Genomic DNA, 13,364 nt, shown 5'->3' with positions numbered 1-13,364 from the left:
ATAATGTATTATTCTTTCAACCTTTCTGGATATTCAAAAAATAAATTTAAATATAAAATTAAGGGAAAATTTTTTTTTTTTTTTAAAGATTTTATTTATTTATTTGACAGAGAGAGACCAGCGCGAGAGGGAACACAAGCAGGGGGAGGGGGGGAGGGAGGAGCAGGCTTCCCGCAGAGCGGGGAGCCCGATGCGGGCCTCGATCCCAGGACCCTGGGATCATGACCTGAGCCGAAGGCAGACGCTTAACGACTGAGCCACCCAGGCACCCCTAAAATTAAGGGAAAATTTAAAAGTTACATTTGAAGTCATATAATTCCATTTAAAGTAATATAATTAGGGGCGCCTGGGTGGCTCAGTTGGTTAAGCATCTGCCTTCGGCTCAGGTCATGATCCCAGGGTCCTGGGACCGAGCCCCACGTCAGGCTCTTTCCTCAGCAGGGAGCCTGCTTCTCCCTCTCACTCTGCCTGCTGCCCTGCCAACTTGTGTTCTCTCTCTATCTTTGTCAAATAAATAAATAAAATCCTTAAAAAAAAGGAATATAATTAACAATCCCAGGGTTGACCATTGTCTTTCCAGACCAGATACATAATGGTTGCATGGCATTGGAGAACCCATGACAGCCTCCTGAGGGCTCAGACCCGCTCTTCATGTTCCACTGCCATTGCGTCCCTCAGTTCCTGCGATTTATTTCCATTGCCTCCCCTGTTCACCCCTCAGGTGCTGCCCCCTTCTCCACCTACTCCATCTTTTGTGGACCTTGTTTCCCCAAGCGTAATGGGAACAGAGCATAAATTCATCAGGCACACCCATTCTTTGAATCCTGCCTTTAACATACAATTTTAAAAGAACAGTTTCTCTCTCTTTGGAAAATTTCTATCTCTGAGAATGCTGTGGACTGAATGCTTCCGTCCTCTCCAAATTCATGTGTTGAAACCCTAATCCCCAAAGCGATGGCATTTGGAGATGAAGCCTTTGAGAGGTAATTAGGTCATGAGAGTGAAGTCCTCATGATGGGATTAGTCTGTGTGTCCATCTGTCTGTCTGCCTGCCTGCCTGCCTGTCTGCCTCCCTCTCTCTCTCTCTCCCTCTCTCATGCACACACACACACACACACACACACACACACAAAACTCTAAGGCAGCTGTCTACAAGACTTCTTGTAGAAGCCAAGAGACAGGCAAACAGGCCTCTGGCAAGAACTTTCTAGCCTCTGGAACCATGAGGAATAAATCTTGTTGTTTAAGCCACCCAGTCCATGATAGTTTTGTTACAGCAACCCAAAGGGATTAAGACAAAGGATTTCCAGAGTGAGAAATTCCCATTCTTCCAACTCTCCACTTCACACACATAATGAGCACATTTTCCCTCCCCCCATCCCCCCAAGAAGTTTAATAGGTTGGAAGTTCTTTTGCTAGGATTTCTGTACATCCTCTTGATGTTTTCCTTTCCTGTTTTACCTGGTAAGGGACAGGTGTGTCATACTCTGACACATAGAAAGCCAAGGAAGCATTAAACATGGCCTACGTTGGGTGACTTGGGAACAAAATACACAAAAGCAACATACGTTTTTATAAAGGATTTCTAAAGGCCTTGAACATCACTAATCCTAAAAGAAAGCATAACTGGTCCTATATGAGAATTCAAATTTCTCAATTTCTTTGCCACTTACTGGTTGGTAACATTTCCAAAGAATAATTTTACTTCTTTCATTTTAAATTGATTTCTCTGTTTAGCAAGACTGAGCTTTTTGAGAGCTTTGAGACAAAGAATTCATTTAATCGTACTTTTTTTAATCAATGTCTACAAGACCCTCTCAGTCAATGATTCACCTTTGCTATCCATTAGACACCTTTCTAGGCTGTTTCCTGACCTGTAGTGTCCTATATAATATTGTTGTAATATTGTAGCACTTTTAGTTAGTCTTATATGAAATGTTTTTGTCATTTGCCACCTTTGGTCTTTCTGTCATTTTTAAACTCTGAACTTCACTCTGTAATTTCTCAGCTTCTGTTTTGTACTTGACATTTATTATGTGCTTTTTGTGCCCTTAATTACTTTTTGCACTTTGGGGTTGATCCATGTTGGTCTTTTCTAGTTCTACTATATTGATTGCTGTACAGCAAGCCTCTTCCCCTCCAAGAACATTGTTTGTCTTTAAACTATATTCTTTCTTTCCAGTGCTGAAAACCACTGAATTTTTTTCTACTTGTCCTTTTCAAGAAACCTCAGGCTATCCCTAGTTGTGGCAACTGAAATCTATTCACTAGAATCATAACTACTTTTCTCTCATCATTAACTCTGTACTCAAGTTTGAAAAAGAAACCACAAAGAGAAAAAGAAAGAAAGAAAGAAAGAAAGAAAAAGAAATCACAATGACAAAAGGTGTAAAATACATGTCAAGAGCAGAAAAGACATTTACAGGAGAATATTCAGGAAGCAACAGACATAATAATTAACAAAGATACAAGAAAGAAGAAAGAAGAATGGTTTCTTAAAGAATTATAAAATGGGAAATACAAAGTTAAAAATAACAAACATTTTAATCTTATAAAAGTAAGAATAAATAACTTTAATGTCTAGTGTGCAAGATTACAAAAGCACCAACTATTAAGAATGCCATCATTTGTGAAATACACGCTACCATCTTCTAGTATATAAACTTCTGCAACAGTCTCCCCATTGGTCTCATTCTCTCCAGTATTCTCTCCCTCTGGTCTATTCTCTTGAATGCCACCAGAGTCATTGTCTTAAAATGCATATCAAATCATTTCTCTGTTGGAAAACCTTTCAATGGCTCTCTATTCCATCTATAATAAAGCCCAAATGTTTAGAAAACCCTGTATGTCAGGACTCTGTTTACTTTTCTAACCTCATTTCTACCATTTCTCCTTCTTCCCAAGATTTGTATGCTCTAGATGAAACATTCCTTATGATCTTCCTCTGAGCTTCTGTATATGCTTTTTTCCTCTGCCCAGAATGCTTCTTCCTGCCCAATCTTTTTGGTCCATCCAGTGCTTAGTCATCCTTCATGTAGATGCCTCTGCCTCTCTGGCTCCTTAACTAAAAGCTAAGTACCCCCTTCTGTATACTATCATGGCTCCCTGTTATTTCTCCTATCATGGCATATTACTGTGTTATATCATCTTGTTTACTTGTCTGCATCACATGCTAGTCAGCAAACAATGTGATGGCAATGGTAACATTTATCTTTTTCTTGTCCTGGCATTCTAGCACTTAGCACAGAACATGACCTCTAATGATACTTGATAAATACTTTATTGGATCGATGTTGTACAAATATTTGGGTGATAGGATTGTCTAGTAACCCAAGGCTTAATGTGAACCCCTATTTCCAATGCTTGTTGAACATCTTTCTAGACTAAGTATTGGCAACCTTCAGCATGTATATTAAATAAGGATCACTAGTAAATTATCTTTAGCATGTGGGACAATTGCTGCCTCTATTATCTCTTTCCTACCAACTATAAGGGCTTGTAGTTGGTACAAGCCACCATGTTGTCCAAAATTCAGCAGCTGGTGTTCTCATAGCACCCATCTAGCCCTCTCCACCTGTTCAGAGGTAGTCACTCAGCTGCTAAAATATCCCTTGTCCCACTCCACTGAAGAGGCAGAATTGCCTAGTAAATGGCATCTCCCACCATTGTTATCCCGCCAGTAGGACAGATCAAGCATTTTAGCATCCCTTCCAAAGGCTGCCGTAATGCCTCAGTCTACTTTTCTGTCTTAGTAAATCTAGTAAAATAAGAAAAACTAAATTTCTTTGGGATGAGTTAGTAGCTTATAAAATCTCGGATCACCATTCTTGTCATAGTGTTGTGGAAACTGTAGATTTTAGACATGGAGAAAAAGTGGGTTGAAACTACACCAACATCTTCTAGAAGTTTCTGAAACCAAAGACTACTTTAATTCAATATTTTCTGCTTGATTTTTCAAAAATTTTCTTCCTTTCAAGCTTTGCGCAGTGGCAGTATCGTAGCCAATGAGGTTTATCCGAGGAGCGATTATTGCTAATTGAAAAATTTTCTTCCTTTCTCTTTAAAATTTCTTCTGAAAGTGCAGGAAATTGTCAACTAAGGGTACATTATATAAAGAGAAACTGAGTTGAATCAGGTTTAAAATGTTTACATATCCAGAGGCACCTGGGTGGCTCAGTCAGTTAAGCATCCCACTCTTGATTTCAGCTCAGGTCCTGATCTCAGGGTTGTGAGATCGAGCCATGCATCAGCTCCACATTGGGCATGGAGCCTGCTTAAGATTCTCTCTCTCCCTCTCCCTCTGCCCCTCCCCTCTTCCTCTCTAAAAAACAACAACAAAAAGGTTTCCATATCCAAATTTACCCATTAAAGTGAGATCAAATTTTTTGAAGATCAAATTTTTTAAGAGAAAAATTCCTAAGAAAAAGTATACTGATGTCATAAGTAGAAATAACAGTACTCCCTTGATTTTGCAAGAAATGACATTTTTTAACGTCAGGAAAAGGGAATAAAAAGTAAAGCTTTTGAAAGGACAGATCCAAATCAAAAATACTTTCCAAAGGTTTATTAACAGAAAAGAAAAATAATTAAAAATGATGTTGCTACTGACCACAGTAAGTGTATCATTGAGAAAGTATTTTCATTCCTCTTACCATGAAGAGCAGCGAGTATACTGCTACCGAAAAAAGAAAGAAAAAGAAAAAGTGAAACTTCTTGTCAAGGATACCATAAAAGTAAAACAAAGCACTATCCAAAATATAGGTAGTTTATTGGTGAGTGTGATTTAAAATCAAATGCTTTCTGAGTTAAAAAAATGCGGGATAATCAACATGTCAGTGTTAAAATGGGCCATCAATTTTCAAAAAAGGCATCAATGGAAATAAACTGTGAAAAACCAATTTTGGACTGTCCTAAATCTCAAACAACCTTAGTTCTCAAAAGTGTCTGTTCATCTGCTTCTTTTTATTTTTGACTATAAATTTGCTGACAGATGTTGTGGCTCATAATTGTCTATCAAATTTCTTTCTATCTTCTTTGTTTACCCAGTAATCACTCACAGTCATACCCCCTGATTTTACTGCTACACACAAACTAAAATTCAGTATGTTACCAGTGACCTTAACATTTTCCAGTGTCTCCTCCCTGTTTCCATCAGACATCATAACCAGCAACTAACTCTTAAAATTTTCCTCAGACCAGCACTGACAGAACCCACAAATCTATCCTATGACTCTGTCCAAATAGGCTTCAGCCAATGAAAGTGAGTCAGAAGTGAAAGCACATACCTGGGCCAGCAATCGAAAGGTTGGGCATCTATTAAATTTAGGAAATGTAAGATCATTTCCTGCCTAGGGGCTAGAATATTTTATGTCTGAGGCCCTAAATATCACAAAGGACATATTACAACTTTACCAAGATGTGCTACACAAAATAGTAACATGGAAAGATGCCTCCCAAACTGGCTTCCATGATCAATAAGTGTAGAAGCAGCTAAGTAATACAGTTTTTCTCTTGGAGACTCAGAAAGTACATTAGCATATTAAAAGATAAAAGAAGTCTGGCCATAAAGAAACTTGTTTAGCTTTGTTTAACCTGGTATTTTCTAAAGCTTTTTGACCACTGAATACCTGTTAAGATCCCAGAGAATTGGTAATCTCAAGGAAAAGGCTTAAGGAAAAGCTGACCTGACCAGCCATTCATATTTGCTGGGTTTTTTTGATCCCCTAGGGCTACCCTGTAAGTCCAGCATTGGTCATAGGATGTCCTAGAGCAGTGCTTCTTAAACTTGTATGTGCATGCATCTCACTGGGAATCTTGTAAAACTGTAGCTTCTGACTCAGTAGGTCTGAGGTGGGGCTGGAGAGTCTGCATTGCTAACAAGGCTTCAGGTGATGCTGATGCTGCTGGTCTCTATCACAAGTTGAGTAGCAAGGCTCCACAGAATCACTGCAGTAGGAAGATCATCATGTCTCTAGTCTCTTTATCTTATCCTTCCTAATAATAAATCCTCCTAAAATATTACTTTCAGGGTGCCTGGCTGACTCAGTGAGTGGAGCATGGAACTGCTGATCTCAGGGCTGCTAAGTTTGAGCCCCACATTGGGTGTAGACATGACTTAAAAATAAAGTCCTTATGGGGCACTTGGATGGTTTAGTTAAGCGTCCAACTTGTTATTTCAGCTCAGGTCATGATCTCATGGGTCGTGAGATCAAGCCTGGCATCAGCTCCACACTCAGCAGGGAGTCTGCTTGAGATTCTCTCTCTCCCTCGCCCTCTGCCCCTCCCCCCCCCACTCAGGGGCTCTCTCTCCCTCTCTCGATATAAATAAATCTTTAAAAAATAAAACCTTTATAATAAGTAAATAAATAAAATATTACTTTCAATATATATCACTTTGCTGGCCAAAAAATTTTAGCGGTGCCCCATTCCCTTCAACATTAGTAACTCAACAGTAGACATTTATTGAATCTTTACTGTATGCTAAATAGATACAGAGCCCCTGACTTTATACAGCTGAGTATCAAGTAGGTGAGTAAGAAACAATGAGCAGAATGCTAGGAGCCAAAACGAGAAGGGAAGAGTTACTTTCTTGAGACCTCAATTTCCTTATCTGTAAAATGAGGGTTAAATCCGACCAGTGGTATTTAATCCTCCATGTATATTGCAGTCACTGACATCATCCTATTACAGTCTCAGCCCAGACCAATGAAATACAGACTGTCAGTACCACCTTCAATAGGGAATGGGTAGTTCTTTTTTTTTTTTTTTTTTAAAGATTTTTTATTTATTTATTTGAGAGAGAGAGAATGAGAGAGAGCAAGCATATGAGAGGGGGGAGGGTCAGAGGGAGAAGCAGACTCCCTGCCAAGCAGGGAGCCCGATGCGGGACTCGATCCAGGGACTCCAGGATCATGACCTGAGCTGAAGGCAGTCGCCCAACCAACTGAGCCACCCAGGCGCCCAGGGAATGGGTAGTTCTTAAAAGCTCCCCAAGCGATCCTAAGGGGCAGCCAAGTTTGAGAACCACTGGACTAAATGATTCCCGAAGTGCTGTCCAGCTATCAGATTCACCTGGAAACTTGTTAGAATGAGAATTCTCAGGCCTCACCCAGACGTACTGATTCAGAAACTGGTGAGAAGGTAACAAAATCTGGGTTGTGGTTTTTTGGTTTTGTTTTTTTTACAGACTTATTTATTTATTTTGAGAGAGAGAGAGACAGAGAGAGTAGGGGGAGGAGCAGAGGGAGAGAATCTTCAAGCAGACTCGTCCTCGCCGAGCAGGAGCCCAACACAGGACTCGGTCTCACAACCCATGAGATCATGAGCTCCCTGAAACGAACAGTCGCCTAACCAACTAAACCACCCAGGCTCCCCAGAAACCTGGGTTTTAACCAGCTCTCCAGGTGATTATGATATACTTTGAAAACTACTGGATTAGACAATCAGTAAATTTCCCTCCGGCTCTAAAATAGTATCATTCTTGGACCTCGAACAACCTTTTCAAGGACGTTTGTTATCGGGTCTTACAGACTAACAGTATAAACTCTTCCCAGATTTAAATCCCAGCTCTTACACTTAAGTGCTGTGCACTCTTAAGGAATTATTTTAGCTGTCTGTGTTTCAGCTTCTCATCTATAAAATGAGGATAATAATAGTACCTATTCTCACAGAATTGCTATGAAAATTAAATGATTTCCTGTATGTAACTCACTTAGCAGAATGCCTGAGATGTATTTCAGGTCGTTACTCAATCGTCACTCTCCCGGTGAGGACTTCATGGCCACTCTGTCCAAAATTGCAACCCACCCCTACCATTCCCTTTTCTCTTCCCCGATTTATTTTTCTCCTTTGCAATTATTACTCTCTAACACATAACATATTTCACTTATTGCTTTGTTTATTATCTGTCTTCTCCCACTAGGATGTAAGTTCTATAAAATCAAGGATTTTTGTCCATTTTGCTAAGAGCTGTATCCCCAGTGTCTAGTCCAGGGTCTGTCACATTGGAAGTACTCAATTGGCGGGATAAAGGAATGAATAAATGTTAACAATTATCAATATTAATATTATAGCAATCCAAACTTTTCTTATTGAAACCCAATAGCCTATACTTCCTGTTTTCTCTTCCAAATTGTGCTTATGTCTTATTACATGCTTTATTCAAATTCTGTCCCATACCTAACAATGCTCTTTTATTTAACTTCTGTTCATTTTAGGCCCTGCTCAAGTTCTATTTCCTTAATATTCCCTGACAATTCTGATGACTACAGTCTACAGTGTTACTGTCTATACTATACAATTTTACACTTACTTATCTTAATTATCAATAGAAAGAGTAACTTTACTGAAATTTAAATTTACTGAAAGAGGATGCAACCGTCATGCAATAAGCATTCATGAAAACTTAGAGAGGAGGGAGTCCTCAAAGGAATCATGGGAAAACTTACCATTATTTCACCATGTAGTCCTCAAATAACAAAAACAGTGCTCTGTGTTTTACAAAGTACCTTTAAATACATCAGTCTCATTTTGACTAGATAAATTCAAAGACTATGTCTCTTTGCTGTCAAATTTTCAAATATTTTCAAGTATGGGGAGACCATTTTCTTGAAGTGAAAGATTAAGAATAAATCATGAAAGTCAAAATTGAAGCAGAGAATGACCCAAGAAGTTGTTGAGTTCAGGGAATGCAAATTAGTGGCTTTCTTGCCCCCAGTCCTCCTGTCAGCTAGGTCTGGAAGAGGCCCACCGTCATCCCCAATGTGGCCTTCTAGGCAGCCATTACCAATTGGCTAGCAGACAAGAGGACACCATTTCCTAGCCATTACCTAGCAGACAAGAGGACACCTATTTCCATCCTAACTTAGTCTAACCCTCTTGGTTTTAAAAGCAAAGAAAACTGATGCTAAGAAATTTAAAGTGACTTGTCCGGGCACATACATGGTAGAAGACCAAGACCAGAACCAGCCTCCCAACTCCTCTCCAGGATTCCCCCCACTGACCCTCCTCATTTATTTCTGAAATGCAGTATTTAGGTTTCCATTCTAAAGCAATCAAAACACAGACAGCAAACCTTTGACAGAGAGTTTTCATATTAATGCTCATGAATATAACCTTGAAATGAAAAATGACAGTTTTGAGTGAAGTGATAGACAGAGCTGGTTAGTCTGTTATTTTTCAGTTGGGTTTATTTACTTAAGCCTAGAATATGTCATGACTGGAAATAGACAAAACAGATTATTTTAATTCCACTGTCCTAGAAAAAGAAAAGGGAAATAGTTTTCATTAAAGAACTGGGCTCAAATCCAGTCCCAAAATAACTTATACTACTGAATCAACTTTTTAAAGGTGACATTTCTCTCATTAATGGCAATGCATTATTATAAGTATAGCTTAATCACTAAATTTAAATTACAAGAAAAATGTATTTAAAGGAATATGAAAAAAAGAGATAATGGAGAGAAATAAACCTCTATTTTAATATAGATAATGACCATTTCCTCATCACAGAAAATATGTTCACATTTTAGAATTATAATTTTCCAGATCCTCTTCCTAAAGCACAGTTTCCAAATATTGCAATCATCTTTGCAACTCAGTTGGAATGAAAGTGACTTGTCAAATTTTACCTAGCCCATTGATAATTCTGTCTTGATTAACCCTCATTTTTAGGTATACTATAATTGCAGCTGATCTGGGGGGAGAAACCATCATCTAACACAGTTAGAAATTGCCTCTGGCACTGTCTGCTTTACCCAAGGAAACCAGGATGACTGGCAGTTCTGTTACTTTGCAGAGTTAATTCATTTTAGCGACTATGTTACTCAAGTGCAAGGTACCAGCAGTTGGTCCCATAGTCTATCCTTCCACCCTGAGAAAGTGAGTCCGACTCATATTTGATGGTAGGATGAGGAAAGGAGCAAATGTACAGACTCTCTTCTCTTCAGCATGGACACTGCCACCACACCAGAGGGGGAGAAGTGTGTGCTGAAACACACGGAGGAAGTTCAAGGCCTGTACTGCCCCTGTTCCACAAAAAAGGCAGTCAGTTCGAGGGTTGTCCTAGGGTCTAGATATACACAGGGACAATCCCAATGGGCCTCAGAGAAATCTAGCCACAAACTGATGCTTGCTAACAGCACCCTGGAAAGCTAGAGTGATTTTCACCTCAAACCCCCTTGTCAACTGAGATCACTGGTGGTCCATGAGTTTAGTCAAAACAAGAATGAAACCAAGAGCTCTGGTCAGACCCCATCATGGTAGCCCAGGCATGGATCCTGAAGGCAAACAGGATAGACAAGACAAATCATGACTTCTAGAAAGCAGAACAGTAGTTCCTGAGGCATGTTTGGAAATACTGGAGCACTCTGCTTTCTGGCTTAGGCATTCCAAAAATTCAGAAATCACTTCCCCTGCAGCACATTATTGAATTGTTTTTTGCAATTAACCCACTTATGCATCTGGAAAAGGGGACAAGTACCCTACCCAACTTAGAAGAAATTAGTTTCTAAGACATCCCATTCACAACATGGAAAATCCTTTAAGACACTGCTATTTATATAATTAAAATCCAAATTCCTTGAAAATTTACTGTATCCTGGCTAATCTAACACAGTAAGCCGAGAATAAATTTGAGTTGGAAACACTTGCCTTGTTATTAGTTTTGTCATTCCTAGCTCTGTGACCATGAACAAATTACTATCGTTGAGTTCTTGTTTTCTCTTTTATAAAATAATCATACAATGTATTTCACAGCTTAGTTCTGAAGATTACATGAAAAACATTGGAAAAGGCATAAAAATGCCTGTCCCATGAGAGAAACTAAGTAAATAATTTTCTTCCCCCATTTCCTTTTTTCTTATAAAGAAGATACCCATGTTAAAATGCTTTTGAATGCTGTATGTGGTTTAAAAAATTAAGTAACAAGAGAGTAGAGGCACCTGGGTGGCTCAGTCAGTTAAGCATCCAACTCCTGATTTCAGCTCAAGGTGGTGGGTTTCAGCCCCACATCAGGCTCCACACTTGGTGAAGAGTCTGCTTGAGATTCTCTCTCTCCCTCTGCCCCTCCCCCTGCTCATGCGCTCACGCGCGCACACTCTCTCTCTCTCAAATAAATAAATAAATCTTTTTTTAAATTTTAAAAAATAAAAAATTAAGTAACATGCCAATGTTAAGTCTATGAATTATAATTTATATAATTAATTTGAAGCAGCTACTATTCATATATGTAATTACATATAAAATTTCAATGAATGACTTTGCAGTCCTCTAGCTGAAAAATTCAAATTGGTAGCATAATCTGGATCCCTTTTCCCAGAAATATATTGCAACTTTATTTTTATTCCAGTCAATCTCACCATGTTAGAAGAGAAAGAGGAAGATCCACCCCTATTCAGTTGGATAATAGCAATATTTTATGGCCTCTTTTCCATAGAGTCCTCTTCTTTTGTGTTAGATTAACATGCACCTCTCAAAATATTTCTGCTAATCTGTCTTCCAGAGCCTGCTTGTGGGCTTCTGATATTACAAATATAGCAAGGCAGTGTTAGGAGCAAATATGTATAGTCCTGCAATAAAAAATTAATAAAAAAAGGGGAAGCAAGACATGTTGATGCATCTAAGAGAATAAGCAGTAACAGTCTCATGGCTAAGAACAACAGCAGGCTTGTCCATCTGTCCATCATGAAACTGAGTTATGCCTACTAGTTATCAACAGGAGGTGGCCATGTGGGCATCACACTAAAATAGAAATTCTGTCATCAGGAAGACAAGGTGAGGAGGGAAGAAAAGGATTAACTGTTTCAGAATCAATTTCTGGATGAGCATGATGAATACAAAGATTTGTTTCATGTTTCTTATTCACAGACTATGAAATCTTTTAATCATTCATTAAAGATTTTCTGGTACTTTCTAGAAGCCAGACGCTATGCTAGCCACTATGGATCCAAAGAATAATTTCCTGGTGTGCCGGGCTGGCTCATTTGGTAGAGCATGTGACTCTTGATTTTGGAGTCATGAGTTTGAACCCCATGTGGAGTGTAAAATTTTTTTTAAATTAAAAAAGGAATAATTTCCTTCTTTGGGGAATTCTGTTTCATGAGAGAGAGAAGTAAACAAAAAATTATAATACGGAAAGATGACAGCCAATGTGTATACAATATGCGGTGAGAACCCAAAGAAAAACGTCATTAACTATGCAAAAATATGCCAACTTTACAAATTTGTGAGTCATCTTGGCACAGGGGCTATGCTAATCTCTGTAATATTTCAGTGTTATTATATGTGCTATAGATGTGAGGTCAACCAGAGAAGTAGAATAGAAAATCTGTGAACAAACAGATGGGTCTTGATCAACTATGTTTGCCTTAGGCTGGAAGAAAAAGTGTTATTGCCTTTACCTCCAGTCCTTTTTTCTTAAGTATGTGTGAATTCTTCATTTTTATATGATTTTTAATCTTATCAACTCAATCTAAACATGTCCATTTCTATTTTCTCTAAGTATGTTTGAGAGTGTGACCACTGGACAACAGATAGATACAGATATGGCTACAGATGTAGATCTAGATCTAGATGCATTTGTCCATGTAGAGATAAATGCCGAAATAGCACCTTGGCTTCTGGAAATATGAGTCACAATATAATTCTTAAATTTTACAATAAAACATTTTCTTTAAGGCAATTTCTAACAGAAGAGTGACTCTAAGGCATAGCATTTATTGGCATTTAGCAAAATTAAGATGTTAATACAAATAAATCCTCAGTGTGCTTTAAGACCTACTATAAAGGCCTCCTTTCGATTGAATTGAATTGAATGAGGAGTGAATCGAGGCACTCCCATTTAAGCTAACGTAGAAATTCTGAGTCAACTGTCAGCTTGAAAATCCTATTTAAATGTTTGCTGGTTTTGTTGCTAACATGTGCACTTAAAAACATAAAATTCACATCAGTTTCACAACAGGCGAAATTTATTTTTCCTCTCTGAGGCGATTTTTGGTGCTAGATCATTTGCCCTTTGGTTATCTCTGGCATTGGCATTCCTCTTTGTTGTCCCTGAAGCCATACACTGCCTAGAGCTACATGTATAAAAATACTGGTGTTCCCCTCCATGTGCCCCCCCCAATGGCACATTCTGGAAATGCAGCACGAGGCATTAGCACCAGGTACTAGCACCGGGCTCCCCCAGAGTCCGGTCCTCCTTGAAGAACCCACTCCAAAGAATAACAGCCATCCCTCTCCATGCCTCTGTCCTGATATCCTGTCCTGGTGGCCACCAAAACTGAAATGCCCTATCCCCTGACAAACTCAAAAGAACAAAGTCACATTGTTACTGATATAGATCAACCTGACAAACATAAAAGTCTTAA

The 13,364-nt window shown here is 38.8% G+C and overlaps 1 protein-coding gene, 1 non-coding gene and 1 pseudogene across 3 annotated transcripts in view; 1 reads left to right on the top strand and 2 right to left on the bottom strand.

The window, feature by feature from the left end:
* SLC44A5 (solute carrier family 44 member 5) overlaps positions 1–13,364 on the bottom strand; it is a 350,669-nt gene that overhangs the window by 278,915 nt on the left and 58,390 nt on the right. The window lies entirely within an intron of this gene.
* Positions 3,976–4,108, top strand: LOC118540012 (U4 spliceosomal RNA; annotated as a pseudogene).
* LOC118540014 (U6 spliceosomal RNA) lies at positions 12,199–12,301 on the bottom strand. Its single transcript, XR_004919428.1, has one exon. It is a non-coding gene; the product is annotated as a U6 spliceosomal RNA (small nuclear RNA).

Source organism: Halichoerus grypus, chromosome 5 (assembly GCF_964656455.1).
Source record: "Halichoerus grypus chromosome 5, mHalGry1.hap1.1, whole genome shotgun sequence".
Classification (NCBI taxonomy): Eukaryota; Metazoa; Chordata; class Mammalia; order Carnivora; family Phocidae; genus Halichoerus; species Halichoerus grypus.
This window is presented reverse-complemented; position numbering and strand designations above follow the sequence as displayed.